Consider the following 23239-nt stretch of genomic DNA (forward strand, 5'->3'; position numbering starts at 1 on the left):
AAGGCTTCTAAAGGGGAGGCCTGTGACCTGTTCATCTCCAAGATATAGAGCTCATGCTTCTGTGTAATCACCATCAACATTTATTGAATAGATTCAAATCCAGTAAATACTAATTTATGAACTATCTGCCACATTTAAAACACTGTGCTAGTGATTGGGGGTGAATGGGGTTAAATGAGAGTATCCACCCTTAAGGAACATTAGTGTTAGTCCGCTTGGGCCACCATACAGAATGGCACAGACTGCGTGGCTTATACAACAAGTTGCTGGTGAGGCCTCTCTTCCTGGCCTGTAGACGGCAGCCTTCTCACTGTGAACTCACTTGGCTGCTTCTCTGTGCGGAGAGAGAGGGAGAGAGAGGGAGAACCTGCTATCCCTCCAGCTTCTTATAAGGACACCAGACCTATTGGCTTAGGTCCCCACCCTTAGGACTTCATTTAACCTTAATTACCTCCCTAAATGCCCTATTCAGTCCATAACAGATGGGAACCAAAAGAAAAAAAATAGCAACTTTTTTTCTGTTACCGTTATTAAACAGTGATCAAACGAACAGGCAGAAATGTAACACGCTCACTTAAAGTTCCCAGTATTCTCAAAAACTCCCATATTATAAAATAGCTAATAAGTTGTCTAAAACTAAGAGAATCATTATAATTTAAAACATAAATCATGACAATCATAAACATTAAGAGTTTGCTTGGTGTTCACTCCTGGGAAATTTGAAAAGATGATAAAATATGAAATTAAGCAGAGCTTATTAAGATCAACCATTTTTATTATATGACCTTTTCATTTCAAAATGTAGACACACATGATAAATACGTTTTCCAGTGTGTGCCTGCTTGGAGGTTTCTACAACCTCAGAAAGAAACCAAGCTAATTAGACATGAGATATCAACAGGTAAGCAAATACCCCAGTGACTTTGTATATTTTATAAATTTACAATTTAGGAAAATCTCAAGATCATGTCTATATCACAAATTCAAAAACAACAGTGAAACCTGATCACAAGAAACAGAATGTATCCATACCACTATCACGAACTTCTACTTTTATTTGGTTGGTATTATAATAAGTACGAAGAAATGCTTTTGTACTTTTGTTAGATTGTTAGATTTCTTTGCATATTTACATTTAATTTTCTGTTATCTCTCCTCCATATCTTCGATACGGAAAAACAAGCGTTGTCCTTTATCGTGGCCAGCCAGAGTTCTATTCCAAAACACAGAAGCACCAGAAGGTGAGTCAGTCCACAAGCTGAAATCAAACAGTGGTTGTTTTGCCCTTTCTGTAGATATTTGGACAGTTATTGACCACCAGTGTGACCAGCTGAGGACTTTTATTTTCTTCCTCATTTGGGTTCAACTTGAAGTAGAGACTGAGATTAGGACTTAGGCACAGGTGGTTTATCTGAGAGGGGAGGGAGTAAATGGGGAAGGAACACGATGCCAATCCGTGCAGTGTTGAGCTTTCACCACTGCGGGAACTGGAGCTCCGTTGCAACCAGACCCCCAAGGATCCCTGGACATGCCCACCAAACACCTGGTGTGAAGCTACCCACCACCTTCAACATCCCACTCCCGATCAGAGCTTCAAGGAAATTATCGGCAACAACTCGGTAGGTAGGTGCAAGGATGGACACCTCCCCCGCCCGGTCATCCTTCCTGCGCCCTCCATGGAGAGGGTGGTGTCCTCACCCCGGGTGGCCGCTTCTCCTGTGTCCAGGGCTTGGCAGGGCATCCTGATGGTCAGGGGTCAGCAAAGTCTGACCGCGCCTGCTGTGTATCTGTCGTCTACATCTACTTTACCCTGCAACAGGGTGGAACAACTGCAGGGGGCCCCCTGTCCTGCCCAAGGGAAACCATTTACTGTCTGGCCCTTCATCAGGAAATTTGCCAGCCCCTGCTGTCCGATCAGTGGATGCCAGATGTTTGCATGTTGTAGAACTGTTACCAAAATGGACTGGTATGACTGCGCTAATAACCACAAAGCAACTAATGCACCAACCTTTTAATACCACGAGGTGAGGAAGTCAGCTCAGTATTAAAAAAAAAAAAATTTAATGAATATATTTAATTAGCAATCCACCAGAGCCCTGAATTCCTCACAGTTAATGTTTCCAACCAATAAAAACATCACCTGAGCGCAATCCTGGTGTCTCAAAAAGATCATTAGAGTTTTAATTAAATATCAGAGTGTGAGTCCCCGCATTTCCCCTTTGCGCTGAGTGAGCTGAGCGAGTCCTTTGAGATCCAGGACCTCACAGCCATCCACGCAGGAAGGAAGGAGGGAAGGTCACCCACATGCGCGGGCCCTCACCACGCATTCGTCATGGCGTTATTTAATTTTCGTGCCAACGTTTTTACAGATGAGGTAACTAAGGCTCAGAGAGATGAATCAGCAGCCTCCATCTGTCTCCAAAGATAGAATTGGCTCAACCGGGATGAGGAGGAAGCTCTGCCCACCCCAAGTCTGTGCTCTCCGCACCTTGCAGAGCCGCTGGGGGGAAAGAGGGCACTTTGGCAAATCCAGGCAATGTTTGGGGCCGCTGCGGGGGTTGCATCACCCGGTCCACGCCGCCCTGCGGCTGGCGAGAGCCCCCAGGTCAGCAATGGGGCTCACAGGTGCGGGAGCTCCGAGGGGCTGGCATCCACCTGTGCACAGGACGGCTTGGCGATGAGGAGGACGAGGACAGCCTGGTCTCCCTGCTCCCACTCGGAGGGAACAGGAATAGGTTTGGAGGAGTGGATGGGCGGCAGGAGCGGTGAGGAAGCCAGCGTGGAGGAGCTCACAAATCTGCACCACCGTTCCGAGCTCCCACGCGGCTGCCGAAGCGGCGCAGCTGCTCTGGGGAAAGGCGGGCAGGGCTCAGCCGGCTCAGCGTGGGGCTGCCGCACAGCCCGGAAGTCCACTCCTGGGGCTGGGCCCGGGGACAGGGGACTGTATGCCACGCAGAACCTCGTGCACATGTTCATAACAGCATCATTCACAACGCAGCCCGCCCTCTGTGCCCGCTGCTTCCACATCTGCAGATTCAACCAACCGTGAACAAAACATTCAGAAAAAATAAAAATTAAAAATATTGGGGAAAAAATAACAAGATGACACTGAAAAAATACAAATTAAAAAAGTACAGTATAACAAGCATTTACATTGCATTTACATAGCATCGGTTATTTTACATGATCTAGAGGTGATTTAAAGGGCATGGGGGATGTAAGTAAGTTACGAGCAAATGCTGCATCGTCTTCTCTATAGAAGAGACTTGAGCATCCACAGCGGTCCTAGAGCCAATTCCCCGAGAATAACGAGGGGTGACTGTAGTTGAAAGGTGGAAACAACTCGAAGGTCCCCCAGCGGACGAGTGGATGAAGGGGTGCGTGTGTCACACAGTGCTCTACTCTTTGCCATGCAGAGGGAGGAGGCTCTGTACACGCTACAGCGCGGGTGACCCTTGACAACATTATGCTCCATGAAAGAAGCCAGACCCAGAAGGCCACGCACCACACACGTCCACGCATGTGAAAGTCCGGAACAGGTAAGTGACTAGAGACAGAAAGCGGGTTACTGGATACCAGAGATGGGGAGGGAAGGGTGAGAGGTCACAGGAAAGGGATTTCTTTTCAAGGTGATAGAAATGTTCTGAGTTGACTGTGGGGATGATTGTGCAACTCTGTGGCCATCCCCAGACCGCTGGATTGGACACTTGCAGCGGGTGAGTTGTGTGCTGCGTGAATCAGGCCTCCGTGAGGTTGTCAAAGACCGAGAGCGTCGCTGCGCCTCTGTCTCCCTGCCTTGCTCTGGCCTCTCACAGGCGTCTAGGTTTTCATGTGAAAATACCCTGAGGAGCAGAAAAGCTCCTCACCCCCACCCCCCGTGCTGTGTGCCCCGTTCCCTCCCTCACGGAGAGCACACTTGCTTTGCTTACCTAAAACTGGGAGGTGGCTCGGACACGCGTCCGCTCCCAAACCTTAACACACCGGTCTTCCTCTGTCTTTTAATAGGCCCTTGTCAGCACCGTAGCGTAACACTGAGAAAGAGTCACTGTGGAAAACCAGGGTCAAACGCTCAACTCCGTGGCGTTCCTACACCTGCATCTCCCCTCCGACAGGGGAGGTGGGCCGCTGAGTTCGATGCTGTGCTGTGATCTGAGACCAGAGCCACCACGACTCCCGGGAGCAGGTCTGTCCCGGGTTCCCCTGCCCGCCGGGAAGTTCATTTACCAAGGTCCTGGAGGTCAGGAGCGGCTTTCATGGTGTCCCTGCCCTCAAATAAATGTTCTGTAAATAATTAGACACTAAAGGCAGGACAATAATAACACCTCTGTGTTCTGTGGGTAGAACCAATTAGCAGAGCTGGGTTTTGCTGATCATTAAATCCCGGGGTCTGAAATGCCCTCGCGGGGGAGGGGAAGCGGAGTTCTTGTCTGGTATTGATATTTATGGCCCTTTGTTTTGCGGAGAGCAGATGTCTTCCACTCTGTGGGCGTAAATTCAGTCTTCTAATTTCACATGCTCATGAAGAAATTATTCAAGTACGAGGGCTCTTTTATAAATAGTGTTACCTTAAAATAAAAATCAAAGGACAGTACATGTTAAAGGTGAATTTAAATCCTGGACGCTGTTTATCCCAAGTGGGATAAAGCACCCTGCTCGGAGGGTAGGTGGCTGCATCTCATGAATATTCATGTGACAGTGCAAGGAAGGCTCTCACCCCAGACAAGACCTTAGTGGGTGGACCCCCAGGACCCCTGCTGGGGCAGATCCCCAATGATGCCTGGTTTGGTTCTGTCTTTCAGTAAGAAAATAAAGGCTGGGCCTGTTTCCTTCTTCCTTCCCCAGGGCTTTTATGCACATCCATAAGATCAATACTAGGATCCTGCTGTGAGTCTCCTAGACAAGGCTGAGATTGATATTGGCGATTGCTGTTTGAAAGACCGTCTCCCACCGCTGGTTTCTGGGGAGCCGCCAAATGGACGCACTCGCGGCATGACCTGCCAACCCTCCCCAAGAGCGAGTCGACGTCGATTCTGGCTAAACATACAGCTGACAATTTATTGTATCTTTTAAAGTAATTGAAGACATCCTGGGGTGCGAAAAAAGGAGACAAAAAGTTTACCTGCCCACAGTGAAACTCTGACAATAACCAAGATCAGAAATGAGGAAGAAAGGGGAATAATTCGCCCTTTCCCCTCCCCGTGCTCCAAGATCTGGGGGAGCTGATCAACTTCTCTGCGGCCTGAGCCTTTCACGTGAGAAGTGGGGATTGTAAATTCTGACTTGCTGGTAGAAGAGGAAGGAACTGTTTGTTTTTATTTCTGAGATACAACGTTATGATGGGAATAATTCACATTGTTCAATGCAGAGAGATTTACCATTGTCAATATATTTCCCTGTGATTATCCCTCAAACCCTATCAAATAGTTTCCATCCCTATTTTGGGGAGGAGGAACAAGACCCCCCCAACAGAGCAAACACTGCAGCCCTGGCTGTGGCCACGTGTAAGTGTGGCAAGACCCCCTGCCCAAGCAGCCCTCCAGGCCCTGAGCCAACCTGGAGACCACCTATTTGAGATCACTGAGCTTCTCAACATAGAGGTGCAGCTGACGTCTCCACTGGATCATCTCCCGTAACATGGCACCCCCAATAGTGGGAATTAGCAGAGCCCTGGCCAGAGAAGTCTGCTGGCACCACGTGAGTCTTACCCTGGAGGGAAAACCTGACAATCCTCCAGCACGCTAACCAGGTCTGAAACAGGCACACATGGGGACATTGATTTTTGTCACCTGATTTTAAACTCGCAGCCTCAAGATGCCAGTGCTAATGTGCATTGCAGCTGGCACCAGAGTTTTTTCTACAATGGCTCTCACTTCAGAGAAAGCATCCTCCTTGTAAGGCTCGCAGGGCCAGGGATGCCCTGGATGCTGCCATTAAAACAATGATCCCCTTGTTCATTTAGTGGGTTGGGAATCCTTTGGGCATATGAAATTAATTCCCCGAAACAGACGGCAACATCCACGGTGACAGGGACTGAATTGAGTTCCAGTGGCCTGAGATATTGCCTATTATTTATCTCATTTTTTTCTGCACAATAAAACAAACCAAACCGTAATCTACTGTGAATGAATATTATTGCATGCTTTGGTAGGGACACAAAGGCAAATTGAGTTCACCGTGGAGAATATCTTGCTCCTCATTTCATATTAAAATGCCTCAAAGTCTCCCCAGAGACCATGTCAAGGATGAAATGTATCCACTGCACTGCATTTGCTAATTTGGGAAGAGTTCTGATCTCATCTATAGGGCTCCATATAGAAATTTTTTGAACCTGAACAGACACACAGAAATGTGGAATTTATGCAATGCCATTTTCCATGATATCTGTCAGAAAATATATACAGGTATGCTGTCATCTCTTTACATCCACACATAAACATACCTAAATAGATATATAGTCAAGTCAGAAATTCTGAAACCACATGCACTTAGCGCCTCACAGCATAATGCCTTCCAAATTCCTCCTAATTTATTTCCCGATTCTTGAGAGAGAGGGCCTAGGTTTTTATACTGAAAGAATGTCTTATAATTCCACTTGATAATCCTCAAATTTTAAGCAAATAACCTGATATAAGCATTCTAAATTGAGGAATGTGTGCTGAAGGCCCATCATCAATTGTTCTGACGTGGTTAGACAGACTAATTTATGGTACTTGGGCATCTTCCAAGGAGCCCAGTTCTGTGTGTCCCACCCCGTAGTCTGACCATGGCACAGCCATTACAATGGGCCTGTGTCCTTAAATCAGAACCTCCCTGGTACCAGGGCCCTGCCTGCTCAGCCTGCCGCGGGGCTCTGTCTGCTGGATCTTCCGTCCACTGGTTAAACCAAGATGCAGGAACGGCCTGGATGACGGAGGCTCGGCAGCATTTTCTGTCATCTTCACAGCAGTGTTTACAGGTGAGTGAACCTTTCTTTGCAATGTGTGTCTGATGCACATCTGTTCCTGGAAAGCAGCGGTTCGGGGGCAGCTGAGCTGCTCGGCTGCACTAGTCCGCGAGCCATGCTGTTTTGGGTGTGCAATCAGAAAGATGTCCGTACTGCTGTCTGCATTTCAATATTTGGCTATATAAAAAAAAGAAAAACCATTAATTTGCTGCCACTCTGCTTACCATGATTTGACGGGTTATAACGAAGGACTGTGAGAAACCAGGTGTGTGGAAACTAGAATTGAGCAGCTCAGGGCACTAACTCCAGGGAGCTCCAAGGACAGGAAGGTTTACAGCCAGGTCTGTGGTCTCAAAGCAAAGCACCTCGTGATAACAGCACAGGCCTTTGTACTCTAATACAATGGAAAACCTACAGAACTCGCATTACCCTTCACTGGGATTTATTAGAGACTCACCACCAGTGAATTATGTTCCCCTGATACATCTATGAATGCGGGTCCTCAGTGAATGAAGACAGCCCCGATACACGTAAAGTTTGTGCTTTAGAATAAGACAAAATTGGTGACCCCAGCCCGGGCAGCGTATACAGTTTCCTGTGATTGCTGTGACAGATTCCCACAAACCTAGTGGCTTAAACAAAGCATGTTTGCTATTTGACAGTTCTGGAGGAAAGAAGTAAAATAGTGGGTCTTACTGGGCTGAAGTCTAGGTGCTGGCAGGGCTGCGCTCCTTCCAGAGGCTCGTAGGGGGCGCACTGGGTTGAATAGTGTCTCCCAAAATTTGTGTCCACCTGAAATCTCAGAATGTGACCTCATTTGGAAATAGTCTTTGCAGATACAATTAGTGGCAGTAAGGTGAGGTCACACTGGGTCAGGGTGAGCCCTAATACAATGATGGGTGTTCTTCGTAAGAAGGTAACACAGAGGCACAGACAGACACGGGGAGAAGGCTGCGTGATCAAGGAGGTGAAGATCAAAGTGACGTCTGCAAGTCAAGGAGCATCACAAACTGCCAGCAAACACCAAAAGCTGGGAGGGGTAAGAAGCGTCTTCCCCGGGAGCCTTTGCAGAGAGCAAGGCCCCGCTGACACCGTGAATGTGGGCTTCTGGCCTCCAGAGCTCTGAGATAACACATCTCTGTCTCAGTAAACTGTTGTGACGCCCCTCATGAAACAAATGCAGGGAGAACCCACTCCTCATCCTGCCCACGCCCTAGCGGCTGCTGCACTCCATGGTCCCCGGTCCCTTCCTGCATGGTTAACACCAGCAATGCCAGGTGGCGTCCCTCTAACCTTGCATCTCTCTGACCACCTTCTCTCACTGTATTGGCTGCCTCCGACCAGAACCAGGAAAGCTTCTCTGATTTTGAGGACTCATGTGATAAGATCGAGCCCACTTGAATAATCCTGGATAATCTCCCCACCTCTGGATTGTAACCTTAATCACACCTACAAAACCTCTTGTGTACATAGGGGGACACACGTGCTCACAGGTTCCAGGGATCGGGGAATGGACATCTTTGCAAGGGGAGGGGGCATTGTTATGCCTACCCCAGATGGGCTGGCAGAAAACGGTGCCCTGTATTGAGGATAAATCTGTGAGTAATATGGCTTCAGAAAAGCTCAATAAAGTCAACAGTTACTAGATATTTGTTACATTCAAGAGTGAGCACTCGGTGAGGCAAGAGAAAGCATGGAAAACACAAAGATGAAGAAGGCACGTCTCTACCTTTAACAAGCCATAGTCTAATGGGGTAAACAGATATGAGAAATGAATCTTATAATAGCAACAGAGTCATTTATTATTTAATGTTGTTTCTTCCAAAAGGAAACACAGGAGACTTTCTGAAGTTGCTCATGGCTCCTTTACTAAAGTCTATAACAGGACCCCAGCCACAAGACAGGACACTGGGCAATCGACAGTCCTGTGGTGATACAACCAGGGGTCTCTGGCCATAGGGCAGAGAGGACACCGTGGATGGTTTCCCCAAAAAGACATCATTTGACCTGGATCTGGAGTAATGTGTGCAGCTTAAACAGGACACAAATGAGATTCCAGACAGCAGAGTAGCATGAGCAAAAACACTGAAGCGTGAAAGTTCAATGCACAACAAGAAGACCAAGTGGGATTTTTTAGACTATCTTAAGCCTTAGAATGAGGATGAATTTTAATTTGCTTTGCTTACCAGTGGCCACAGAGCCCTGACGATGCTGTTCTAGGTGGTTTTCTGTTTGCCTTTCAATTACTTACTATTGAGTTGCACAGACAATGACAGGCTACACAGAATTATTTTCCAAAACCAAAGCTAGCATTCTTTCCTCTTAAGATTGTTTTTCATTTGCTTTAAAAATAGAGTTTACAGAATGCTAATAAAGTAGCTAAAAAATATATTACTTACACCTTTGAGTCTTTAGTTTGTGAGTAAACTGAAAAAGAATGAGCAGGTGAGGTGAGAGAGAATTACCTCTGAAACAGGTTAAAAAAAAACTTTCCTTTCATATTTATTCACATAATTATGAAAGGTCTGGGGACATCCGCCACTGAGCAAATACATGTTCGAGTCTAAAAAGAGGTGGCAAAGAAGGGACCCACAGGGCATGGCCAACGTGGAGCCCGAATGATGCCACCAATCCCCTACCCACCATCCGTGGGCACCATTAGTCTGAAACTCCTCCCCCAAACCTGATGGAGCCTCAGAAAACTTCCAAAACAATTTGGACAGGTGCCCCAGGGAAATTTCAGCCATTGGCAGCTCAAACTTGGGAGGTCATTTGCAACCATTGCTATGAGCTTTCTTCCAGATCGAACAAAACGGATGATCCAAGTCCACTCCAAATGGGAGCTAGAAGAGTTGCCTTAAGGCTTAGGTCCTACAAATACCTTTCAATCTGTGGGTGGTTTTCTTTAGGTATCTTGCTAACGTGGAAATACTATTTCGAGGTTTGTCTACCGCGAATGGGATTTTAATGCTCCTGAACTATTATGTAAATTTAAGGTGAATACAATTTATGTAATGAAATCAAATATCCCCTGTGTGGCTTCAGGTTATATTCTGTGTTCCTCTGGGAGGTTTTGTCTGGGAATCTAATTCTGGAACAAGAAGATAATTCCCTGTGTTGGTGAAATCCACTCGACTTGCTTCATGGGGTGGAGCAAAGCCGGGACTTCTGAGTGGATATCATGCCCTTTCTTGGATGGTGGGACTGTTCTTGGCCACCGGGTTGAGCTTCATTTTGATTCATGCACCCAGGGGAGAGCAGCAGCCTTAGCGAATCCACAGCCCGATGTATTCACAGTCGTTAAGGATAAAACAGCTACACAAACAGGAGTGCAAAGGAACATAAAACAGACAGAAAGTGAATCAAGACATTAATTTTAGAAATAAATAAATAGGAAGATGGGGAGAGGGTTCCAGGCTAGGCAGTTTCCCCCACTGGGAAAGACCACCATGCACTTCCCAAACTGGCAGTGAGTGATGTATGCTGTGAGCAGCCACCATGGATTGCTGGAAAACACCCACTAGACCGTTTTCCACACTGACAATCTGCCACCGCACTTTAAAAGGTTCCCTTCTAAGGCATAGAGCACTTGGTGTGGCATTTACGGCTCTCCGGTGCCTCAAGGCAGGAAGAACCGCCTGGACCAGACCAGCCCCGCCAGGAGTCTTCTAGGCATTGAGAGGGCCGGGGAGGGGAGAGAGTCAGAGGCCTCAGGCGAATGACCCCACCTTCTGCAACACAGCCCTGCAGCCCCCAGACCCGAGGAGGCAGGAGCCAGAGTCAGGCTAAGTGGAATAGCAGCTTTCAGGGACAGTCCAGGGCTGGTGTCTCTTTCCCATTTCCTGACAGTCATGGGATGCTTAGAGTCTTCTCACCCCAGATGGACCCGAGGAAGCCCTGGTGCGGGGACGCTCCCTGCTCTGTGCTGCCTCACCTGGCACTTCGTCCCCATGGTCACCCGTCCTCACCCCATGGGTCGGTCGTCTCAGTGGCTAGGTGTCCTGGGTCAGTGAGCCCGTGATTTCAGAGCAGAGGGGCTGCTGCTGGCTTTGCGCCCAGTCTAGGGACGGATTCCAGCTGAGTGCAGCTCCCGGTACATCCCAGCTGCTCTGGGTTTGCTGTGTGTACAAATCGTGGCAAGATGCAACCACGGATGGCCCTTCCCGGCCTTGCCTTGGTCAGGTTTCCATTCCGTGAGCTCTGCTTTTAGGACAGCAGTGAGCATTAACAAAAATGCAACCCTGGGCACTTGTACTGCAGCACAGATCTGTCGAGAAGGACCACAGAGCACGGGGGGACCTCAGCTGGGCTGTTCTGAGCTTCACATGTAAGAAGATCAGGAGATATTGGAGCTGGCAGAGCTGGCAGTGACATCAAACCCACCATCACCCTTTGGACAAATAAGGACATGGTTCCCTTGTCATTTGTTTCCTCTGCTAGAGGAGAGCCCTGGACAGATGTGCCGTGGTTCCCACAGAGGCGGAGTGGGAGCCGCGTCCACTGGCACGGCCTGCAGCTGCCTGTGTGACCACGGGGCTTAGAACCGGCAGCTGTGCGGGCCCCAGGCAAAGGGGGACACAGAGCTGCGGGAAGTGCCTGCGGCTGGGGGCGGGTCCTACTACGGCAGAGCACAAGAGCTTTGGAAGACGCCTGCATGTTGGCCATCTGTCTTTTTGTGGCTCTGCCCTCCCATTCCTTGTGTTAGTTTCCTGTGGCTGCTGTAACAAATCACCACAAACTAGGTGGTTAAAATGACACAGATGTATTCCCTCACAGATCTGGAGGCCAAAAGGCTAGGATCGGATTCACTGGGCTGAAGTTACGGTGGCATCGGGGTTGCACTCCTTCCAGAGCTCTAGGGGAGAATCCGTGCCTTGCCTTTGCGGCTGCTGGCAATCCCTGGCTTGTGGCTGCATCATTCCAGTCTCCGCATGCGTGGTCACAGTGCCTCCTCCTCCGTCCGTGTCAACCTCCCTGTGCCTCTCTCGTATGAGGGACATTGCAATTGCTCTGTGGCTCACCGGGACAATCCGGGCTATCTCCCCATCTCGGGATCCCTAAGCCAATCACGGAGGCAAGGTCTTTATCGTATACCGTAGCCTTTGTAGGTTCTGGCCTGCCTAAGTCGGTTTAGATTGTTGTCACGAAGATACCACAGACAGGGTGGCTTCAATGACATGTGTTTCTCGTAGTTCTGCAGGCTGGAAGGCTCCAGGTGCCAGCAGCACATGGTCTGGCTAGGACCCACTTCCCAGGTGGCAGCCGCAGCCTTCTCACTGTGTCCTCACGTGGCCACGAGAGAGATCACACCCCCGGTGGCAGCGTCTCATCGTAGAAGGACACTCATTCCACTCCTGAGGGTTCCACCTCCACGACCCACCCGCCTACCAGAGGCTCTACCTTCAAATGCCACCACCCCGGGCATTAGGGCTTTGACCTGTGAACACAAACATTCACCCCGTAGCACAGGAATTAAACATCATTACTATACGGAGGTCCAGACCTGACCCGTCATCGCTTCTGACATGCTCTCTTGGTCAAGCCATGTCACAGACCAGCCCAGGGCCAAGAGGAAGGGACAAAGACTCCAGCCCACCATGAGCACATAGGAATGAGAGCGAATGGTTAGCTCCCTCTACCCCCACCCACTGGCTGACAACGGTGGCCCTTGCCCTGCTCACAGGCAGCGTATATCCACCTGCTCCTCGAGACTGCAACAGTTCTCCTTCAGCCTCAGCAGCAGGTTCTGCAGGGCGACACAGCACCGGGATGCCTGGGGGTGTGGCTCTTTTCCATCAGGAGACCCTGGCGTTCAACAGATGTGCCATCTGCCAACAGCACATCTGGCACATAATGGTGAAGCAGGCGTGTGATAAAAACGTCAGACTTTTGCATTCACGGAAGGAAGTACAAGAGACCCACACCAGTCACGTCCGTCACCAAAGAAATTCCGGACTACAGCCAGGATTACAGCCCCAGTTTGCCTGGACCCGAGACAGGCCATGCTCCTTGCCTGGAGTCTTGCTCTGGTCCCTAGACACAGTCCATTAATTCATGTTGTCTCAGGCTTTTGAATTGGAGCCACCACCCGGGCTCTTAGCTCTGCCCTTTGTTCACACCTAAAAATACCTTCACAGCAACATCTTGACTGGTGTTTGACCCAAAACCTGGGCACCCTCAGCCTAACCTAGTGGACACGTAAAATTAACCATCACAATCAGACCCCGCTAACTTGAGAGGAGTCTGGATCGCAGCAAACTGTGCACACGGCTGCAGCGGACACCACAGCTGCGCTGCGGGAGAATCCACACGACAGAAGGTGCCGTGGGGGTCTGACGGGTGGGCTTCCACCCCTCCACTGCAGCCACTGCTGTTGTCCTTTCCTCATTTCCTGTACTGGGACTTAGTAAAATATTGTGTTAAGGTGGGCAGAAATATTTGGGTATATAGAAGAAGAAAACGATAAAAAATGTTTGCATACCCTATACCCCGGATCACTGATTTTCAAAGAGTAAGCCTGCAGTAAATCAGATTTCCCTGTACGCTCAGACACGCTTGCAGATTTCAAGTCACTTATTCAAATACATTCTGCTTGTCTCTCTCTAGCACTCACACATGTGCGCACGCGTGTGCACACACACACACACACACACACACACACACACCATAGGGAGTCAAGAAGTGGAAGTCACCTCTCCTAACAACTTGGAGCCTGGTGCAGTTTGCCAGTCCCAGCCTTCTAATTTCTAATTTCCTCTTGACCCACTTGAGCAAAGAGATGCCCTGTGCTCTTGCTGGGGCCCGGGAACTGCTAGGACCGGCAATTGAAAAGGTTCTTTGCTCGGCCTCCCTCGAGTATAGACACTCAGTAGTTGCCAAGAGAGAAAATGGAACAAGTGAAACCAAAGCTAACAGCAGCAAGACCAAAGGAGGAGCATGTGTTCAAACACCGTTCCTGTGTTATGGCTTGAATCGTGTTCCCCAAAAAGACACGTTGAAGCTCCGATCCCCAGCACCTCAGGACGTGACCTTATTTGGAAACAGGGTCACTGCATATTTAATCAGTTAAGATGAAGTCATCCTGGATTAGAGGAGGCCCTTGATCCAATGTGACTGTTGTCCCTAGAAGAAAACAAAGTGAGGATATGAGGGAGGAAGGCGGGGATTGGAGTGGTTCAGCTGCAAGCCAGAGCCAGGAACACCGAAGACCAACGACCGCTACCAGAAACTAAGAAGTGGGAAGAAAGAATCTTTCCATAGAGCATTCGGGACCATGCGGCCCTGCTGACGCCTGGCTGGACTTCTGGACTCCAGACCCGTGAGACGATAAATCTCTGCTGTTGTAAGCCACCCAGTTTGCGGTACTTTGCTATGCCAGCCACAGTACACTACTGCACGTGGCGTCTGAAAGGGGCCTTTTCCCTCTTGATGGGCAAGGAGGGAGTCAGTCGAATCTCATCTTCGTGGGGAACAGTGATAATTTGCTCTGAAAACTTAAAATCCAATCATGCCTTTTTTTCTTGAACTAATTTAAAATTATTTCAAGTAACATTCACCTTGAGTCCTCCTGCTTTCAAATGGACTTTCCCCAAGCCACTTGTTTGAGTTTCTCATCAACAAACCAAGTTTGTTTCTATTTTATTACTGTTTATTATTGATGTCACCTAAATCCAACTTGGCTGTTGCCTTACAATTGTTTTTCATTATCGAAATCTATACATTAAACCTTCTAGAACTCATTTACAGCAGACTGTAAAATATCCCCCAGACGTTAATAAAACCTCTGATTCCTCTCAGCTAATTCTAAAATATATTAAATATTTAGGCTAATGGCAGGAGTGAAAATTGGAAGCAGCGTTTGCTCTTGTTTAGTCAGCAATAAAATGATTCCCTCTCCATATACCGTTCCCTCAGATTCCTTCCCTGGTTTCTAATAAAAAATGGGCCAAATTATCCCACTGAATATCTCTTCTATATGAAAAGACACTCTCCTTGACAAGTGAGCACAACTCAGAGATTGCTGCTTTGCTGCTTATTTAATCCTGGGCGAAAAGGATTGATGAGGACTCTGAACCTCTCTTTTGTAGAGGACTGGAGGACCATCTGCCAACCCACGCTCTTTTCTTTTAAAATGACAGGTGGCCACCATGCTCGAAAAAGATAGGTGCTGGGAAGTGAGACCACCCCTGTTAGCTCACTAAATCGCTGTGCTTGGGACTCAGACAAAAGCCTAGTGGTTTGGGGTTGGTGGGGAGCTCCTGCATTTTACTTCATGGCATTTTCTTTTCCAGGGTAATAAGAAACCAAACCGTTCTGATGAAGCAATGCATCTTCTGCTGAGAAGGAAGAATTTGACGATGTCCTTCACGGCTCCTTGCGGGCCTTGCTGAGCCAACTACCCTCTCTTTCACCTCCGTCGCTCACTGCCCACCCAGTGCCTAGTGAGCGTGGGACAGCGTCCTGAGGCACCCTGCAAGGGCCAGCGGCGTGGTCCACATCTGTTGCACAGTATCTGGATGCAAAGAACCCACTTCTTTTTACCCTGGTTGGAATCATCAATTCGTGTAAGTATACGGCCTGCTGAGATCATTTCTTGAAGGTTAATGACCTCATCTAGACTCATTCATTGCCATATTTCTATTCAGGTAAACATTTGAATACATACTTTAAAATATATTAAAATGAGACCTAAATCCAGTAACTTCAGACAAGACATTTAAGTTATCTGGGCACCCATTCTTTGGTGGGTGGTAGAAAGAAGGAAGGTGAATTATTTGATCTGTAAGGCCTCTTCCCTCTTTCCCCCTGCTGGGCACAGCAATCTTCAATACCATGAAACACCTGCCTTGGAAACATGCATGAGAACAACCCCTGGGAGCTGTTATATAATTGTAGATTTTGCTTATTCTTAAGGTTTTCAAGACATCTTTATAGATATCATTTTAATATACAGAAACATAATAGCTACTTAAAATTTCCTTACATATGTTCAGGGACGGTGGGTATACCTGCTTCCAAAGAGCCCTATCCCCAGAATTTAGGACCGAGGCTGTAAAAATCGCTCTCTGGGGTCATGATAAAAATCATTGTAAAATAATGAGCTTGGCCACCTGTGAAATTAGTCTCAAATACGAAGGACTGATAGATGAAGGATTGATTTCTGATGCCATCCGCATGCCTCTCAAAGTCATGTCAAAGAGATCTGAGTGTCTTGGTCAGTCTGGAAGCGTCCTCAGGAAGACCCAACAGGATGGTCAGTAGTTTGAAGGCAGCTTTCATTTCCTCACGGGGGAGTCACTTTTCCAGGGTTTCAATGTGATTTCATACCAAACAGTCACAGTTTATGTGGTCGGACACAGGAGAGCAGTGGATGGGGACATGGTCGTGTGCACCAGCCTCTGTTGCGGAGACAAAGCCCAGGGCATCCAGGACCCTGTGCCACAAGCCCAGGAGAGACGAGCTGCACAGGGAGCTCTGCTGGTGGCTTCAAACTCCCTCTCTCCCCGCACTTGCTCGGTGGCACAGCCTCGGTCACTCTTAAGGGTCCTAGAAGCATTTCAGCAAGACTGAGGCCCACGAGCAGCATTCAGAACCCATTCTACATGCCGAGAACCGCACACAACATTCTCCGTGTGTCACGTCCTTCCATTCTCACGCGAACTCCAGGATGCAGCCTCCAATGTTGGTCTCTTCCCACGAAGGAGGGAGCCCCGTGCACAGAGGAGTGAAGTGTCTGGCCCCAAGCCACAGCTGACAAATGGAGAAACCAGGACTGGCACACAGCGGGGGACCTGGGAACCCTGCAGAGCCCTCTCCCAGGAAGCTGCTCAAACGGGCGACAGAGCCAGCCTCTGTGGGGGGCTAAAAACTCAGACTCGGTCACCCGAGCGGCACCGGAGCAATCAGAGCTGAGCTGTCAGGTCTGTGGCACCTTTGTGTGCACGTCACATTCTGAGAGGTGCTGCCTCAGGCCCCAGGAAGCTCTACAAAGCTCACGAGCCAGAGATTTTGTAGTTAAATTACATGGATTACTATTAGAGCAATAAAATTTATATAAATACTTTGGAATTTACACAATCTTTAAAATAAATAGAGTGGCTAACATAATTCCTTTGTTTTTAATTAAAATGGCAGGGGCTTTAGTGAGCTGGGAGGCAGAACGTTCCCCAGCGAGTTTATCCTCACCCCACCGGAGTCCACGTTCCCTGACCTTGCTGTCCTTGGGCAGCTGGCTCCAGAAGCTTCTATTTGTTCTCCTGTGGCTTTTTGCGTTTTTTGTGATGCTAGCTGCTGTGAGCTTTGTCTTTAATTCTCAGAGAGTCAACTAAAGGACCTCAAATGTGGTATAGAATCTTGGTATTCTAGAAATCTAAGGAGACAGTGCAACAGGACATGCTAAGGGACCAGAGGATCGACCCATTACCTTAGTGTCCCATGGCGAGGTCAGCGTCGGCCTTAGAACTTCTTTTCTCCATTTAATTGTTCTCCTTTCTCTCATCCTCTCTCTCCCTCCCTCCCTCCCTCCACCCAGTTCATCTGACCCCAGGGCACCTGCAGGCTGAAAGTGCTTCACTCTCACAAGTAGCCTCATCTGTGTCCTGACCTGAGCCTGGCATTAAACATTCAGGGTGGAAAACACAGGCCCTGCCCTCGAAGATGCCTTTAATGAGGGGATCGAAAAGGGACAGGCATAGGGTAGGACTGGTCACCTCCCGCAGGCCGCCCACTGCTTGCCACCCTCCTCCTGAGCTTCCAAAACTGGGCGCTGGGGAAGCCGGGAGCCTCCTGGGCTCAGGCCAAGGCGCTTCATGAATTTTAACTCCTTTGCAACAGTCCGGCCTGTACTGTGGTGGAGACACCGGCCAGGATGCTTCCTGGAAATCCCTTTGCCTCGGTGCACGGTCAGCGCAAAGATTAACATTAACACGGAGAACTGGAGCCACGGCGAGGAAGCCTTCCACGGCTGAGTAAATTAATGTTCTAAGCGGGCATTTCTAACCACGTAAAAGGGTGATAGAAAGTGAATATGATACCCTGTTTTATGCTCTCCAGACAAGAAACTGGGGAGGCATAACGTCTGCAGCAGGAACAACCCGCCCAGACGCGCAGCCCGCGCAGCTCCCTTCCCAGAGAGCGAGGAGGGTGCAAGACCCCGGTGCTGTGTGCAGACCCAGACACGCCGCCCTCCCAGCCCTCATGGCAAACTCGGCGGAGCTCGTCCCTGGGGCGTGGGGAGCGGCACACGTGGGTGCCCAGGTGCCTGCCTCCCCAGCGTGTGATGGGCATGTCACTGGGCCATCCCATTAGGCTTTTGTGACACTGAAAGTGACAGGCTTATAAATAAAATATCAGTGGCTATGCCAGAGGTCTGGTGGCTCTCGGAGAAAATATATTCTTATGCTGAGTCACGTTATGCACCTTGTCTGCCGCAATTCTGCTTCTAAATTGTTGGCGACAACGCTATTTTGGAGTTGAAGGAACAGGGCAGCGTCTCCTGGGATCCACAAAGACACAGGGAGGATCCGGGCATTGAAATCTCCCTTGAGGTAGTAGACTTGCAATGCGCTTAGCAGAATCAGTTGCTGTTTGTAACTAATATTGCTTCCACATTAGTCTGCATAAAAACACACAGCAGATCAGTCTCCAGACTCCGCTGCATACCCCATGCTGTACAGCAATGACCTATTCTGTGGGTGCCGCCACTTGTAAATGGCATGAATTCTTTCTCTTTAGGGCCAAGGAAGCGTCATAAATCAAAATTATGGAAGTTAAATTTAACCAGTGAATCTTTTCTCTTCCATTGAAGAGGATATTTATTGAACTAAACATGAATTAACTCAATGCTATCATCACTCCTGATTTCTCTGTCTACATGCTGTTTTCCAAATAAATCGAGTCCTCAGATTTAGAAAATAACAAAGTATAAAGGAGTTTTAATTATTTGATTTACTTCATCAGAAAATACCCCAGCAGCTTGAAAATACAAGGCAAAAATGCACAGAAGCCCAAGTAATCCATCTTAATGACATACAGGTTGGAGACTCCTTTTCCTAATCCCCACTTTGAACTATGGAGGAGTGTGGAATATCTACACGGGTAAGTTAATTTCAGGTGGGGAGAGGGTGAATTTAACAGCGTGATTAATTGGTTTGGAAAAGAATTGGCAAATAGTAAGGGTCTGGTTGGCAGCTCGGTTGATTCGAACCATTATAGATTTAGGAAGAGGGAACAATCCACTGGGCATTCCCGACACAAAGAAATGATAAATGCTTGAAGTGATGAATCTCCACATTACCCTGATCTGATCATGACCCATTGTCTGCATGTACCAAACAATCGCATGAAGCCCCCTAAATACACATAAATATGCACAAGTATTGGGTAGCAATACAAATAAATAAATACATACCATCTGGCCCAGGGACCCCTGTGTCGGTGAGGTGTGGAGTCTGTCCTTTGCCAGGAATTGCCCCAGGGGGCCTCGGGGCTGTGGGATCTGCTGGTCAAGTTGATTCTTCTCTTCCTGGTCAGGAGGATTTGATCCGAGTGAGATGATGGTGGCTGTGGTTATGTTCATGCACCTGGGCTTTGACCATAGAAGAGACAATTCCTGCCTCGGGTGGCAGCTTCTGAATCAGCAACTTTATGACGCCGTCTCAGTGGATTAAACTTGGTGTTTTCAGGAAACCAGGCAGGCTCTCCTGTGACCTGCTGCGTCGGAGTTTACCATCGCCTGGTTGATCGGCAAGGCTGACATGCCTCCCCGTCCACCGGGAAGTAGACATGTCCCACCCTACATTTAGGAAGTAAAATAAAAAGCACCATCCCTGGAATAAATGCAGGGTCCTCCTGTCTAGCTCTAGTTCCCAGAGTAAATGAAGCCACGAGCATTTCCTGACGTCACTCACGGCGCCATGGCAATCTCTCTGTTCTTGGCTTTGGTAACGGGGATTTCAGAGATACACGGTGATCTCTGTGGTCACGACAATCAGGTGATAAAACTGTTTCTCCACGTGGAAAGAGTCACTGTGGGCTTGGTGGCCGTAGCGACTGTGTGTGTGTTTCCATCCCTTGATATGTCTCTCAGTGTTTATTATTATTGTTGTTGTTGGATAAGCAAAGCCTTCCAAAGCTTATGCCTGTTTACAGGTAAATGTTTTTGTTCTGGCTTTTCTGAAACTCTTTGAGTCCTCCTTTCCCAAATGGGGGTTCCACCAGGATGTGCTGAGGTGGCCTTACCTAGAGGAACCCACCGCATGACCTGCATTTCCTCGGATGTGCGCCTCTCTGCCTTCTTGCACGTAGGCACACGCTGGAGGTCCGCATGGCTGTCAAGAGCTGCGACTTCTCTCTCTCTCTCTCTCTCTCCTGCCCCCTGCCCCCGCCCCCTTGGCTCTGCTATTCCACTTCTGGACTAAGTCAGGTCCTTGACCAAGCTGGTTCTGATTCTGATCTGGACACAGCCACTCAGATGCCTGTTGGTGGCACAGCTGGAAATCTTAGGGTCTGACCATCTGAGAGTTTCCAATGAGTGGCAAGTGATGTGAGATGCGATGGTGGTGTGTGTCTGTGTGTGTGTGTGTGTGTGTGTGTGTGTGTGTGTGTATACACACACATGTGCATTTGACTGTTCGGCTCATTTGTCCTGGGGACTCTGGTAGCTCCTGGCATTTAACACAAGCGTCTGCTTGCCCCTGAGTCAAAGCGTTTTCTTTAAGGACAGGACCAACCAGGCCCTTCAGTTCCTATATCACTGGTTTGTTACCTTTTCTTCTGACAATAGATAAAATCTTCTATGTTGTTTATCTGTTTAGCATGCGACTGTAACTTCAAATCACCCCAAAAGGAAACCTCATTCCACCAGGAAGTGAGTGTAGCTGTGTGAGTTTTATCACTCTAATGAGCTAATGAATTTCTGATCTGTGTTTCCTTTTGACCTGAGACTACAGTGATTCAATGGAGGCTTCTAATTCTCTTTGTGATTGCATAAGTGGAAAGAGAAGAATTTTTAAAAACTTCCTTTCTCTCTCTGCTTTGGTCTGAATGTTTATGTCCCCCCAAAATTCATACATTGAAATAAATCCTCACCCCCAAGTTGATGGCATTAGGAGGGAGGGCCTCTGGGAGGTGATTAGGTCATGGATGCAGAGACCTCACGTGTGGCATTGGCGCCCTTATTAAAGGGACCCCAGAGAGTTAGCATGTCCCTTACAACATGTGAGGGCACAGCAAGAAGGTGCCATCTCTGAACCAGGAACTGGCCCCCATCAGACACCATATCTGTCTTTCCAGCCTCCAAAACCATGAACAACCTGTTTATATTTTTTATAAGCTACCTAGATAAGGGTATTTTCTTACAGAGGCCCGAACAAACTGAGATACCCTCTTTTGCTAAAATGATGTGTTTATAGTTGTAACCCACTTTGCATGTTTGATCAGCTAGCATGTGTTCTCTCTCTCTCTCTCCCTTTCCCCCTCACACACACACACACACACGTGTGCACACATACACAACATTTTAGGTAAACTGACCATTTGAATCTATCATTTTATGCGCGCTCTAAAAATACCTACTTCAAACATTTACCATAAAGGGAAGAAAATATTTTAGAACTGTTTTTGTATGGCTCAAAGAGCAAAGAGTAGGTAGGTACCTAAGAGGGTTTTCCTTAGCATGTGTAACAGCCCTCAGACCAGGCGAGCATGTGTGAGGGATGCGGAGACAGCTTCTGGGATGTCTGCAGCTTCGAGATTTCCTGAGGCATTCGAAGGGTTCTGAGTGAGTGACCATCTGTCTCCTCCCTGAAAGGAAAACAGGGAAGCCCCATGCAAATGCACAAATGAGCAAGGCAATCTGTGAGGAGTTGCAAGGGCTGACAACGAGATATGAATAAACTCTAAATTTGTACCTTTAGCTTAAACCACAATCTAGCTAGACAAGTATTTAAAAACATGGCACATCACAAATGATACATTTATCTATAAATACCTCCTGTGTTTCCTAGCTGGCCCAAGATCTGATTGGATTCTTTGACTGTATTTGTGTAAAATATATTTCTAAGAAAACACATTGATATCTTTCCTAGCTTCAGGGAAAAAAGTAGATTATAAATTTTCTTAAATTCAACAATGTTCCTGTTTTGATTGGCTTATATAAACTTCTAAGTATTTACTTAAATGTAAGTAATTTTAAGAATTTCCAGAGAGGAAAAGAAAAAATCTTGAACTTCTAATGCTTCAAAACTGTCAATTTTTCAAAAGTTTTGGATTATTTGCTGAAATTATAAAAAAAAAAAAAATGTTTAGCCATGAGTTAAGTTAATGGTATTGCTGGATAGGTTGCAAGATGAGATAATTTTTTTTTTTAAAAAAAAGGCAAATTATTAACATGGAAAAGTAACTCTTGAGAAAACTTCAGTATAGATAAGCAAAATGGGAAGGACTTTAAATACTTGGTGTATAAAAATACAAAAAATCAAGTAATATTTTTAATTAAGATGAATTCTTAGATAAATTAGACTGATTTGAAAATTTCAGTTTTAAATGTTGTTTTATGTATCTTTCCTTCTATTTCATCAGAGTATAAAACGTTACCAAAATAATATGGTTTATATGAAGTTTAGTTTCTTTCTCATTAAAATCCCAATTAATTTATACTTCTAAATTTATTAGATTATATTTTTATAGGTCACTCATGTTATCTTTCTGTCCACAAAATATTTCAAATTATATGTGAAAATTTTGTTGAAATGAATTGAATTGTCACAACTGATGTCCTGTTGAAGGAGGTTGTTTCCTTGAACTATGCAGAAAGCTGCAGAGACTGCAGGGGCATATTTACAGAGGACTCCAGTACTTCTGTGTTTATTTGTCTATCAAGGGGAAATCAGTGTTATTTTGTCTTAAAATACAAATGTCTGGTTGTGCCAGAATGAGAAAGAAAGTAAGAGAAAACACATTTGAGAGTGAAAATTGTGGAAAATATGAAAGGACGTGAGTTTTGGTTTATATTACCCCAAAGTAATAACTTGAAAGGAGCAGTGAAATGTATTCAAATTTTGACAAAGTTTGCTCAGTGTTAGTTAGCATAATCTAACCATGAGAGAGAGACTTGTAAAAACTTGTCTGCAAATTATTACCTGAATGATATCAGAAAGAAAAACTAAAATTTTGGTTTTCCAAACTTACCTTTCAGTACATATAAATATACATTCTGCTCCTAAGAAGAAATAGTAAAAAGTTATTCTGTACCTATATAACAGAATTTCTCATAATCACCAAACTATTCTGTTATTT

The sequence above is a fragment of the Propithecus coquereli genome, unplaced genomic scaffold, assembly GCF_000956105.1.
Source record: "Propithecus coquereli isolate 6110/MARCELLA unplaced genomic scaffold, Pcoq_1.0 Scaffold371, whole genome shotgun sequence".
Classification (NCBI taxonomy): Eukaryota; Metazoa; Chordata; class Mammalia; order Primates; family Indriidae; genus Propithecus; species Propithecus coquereli.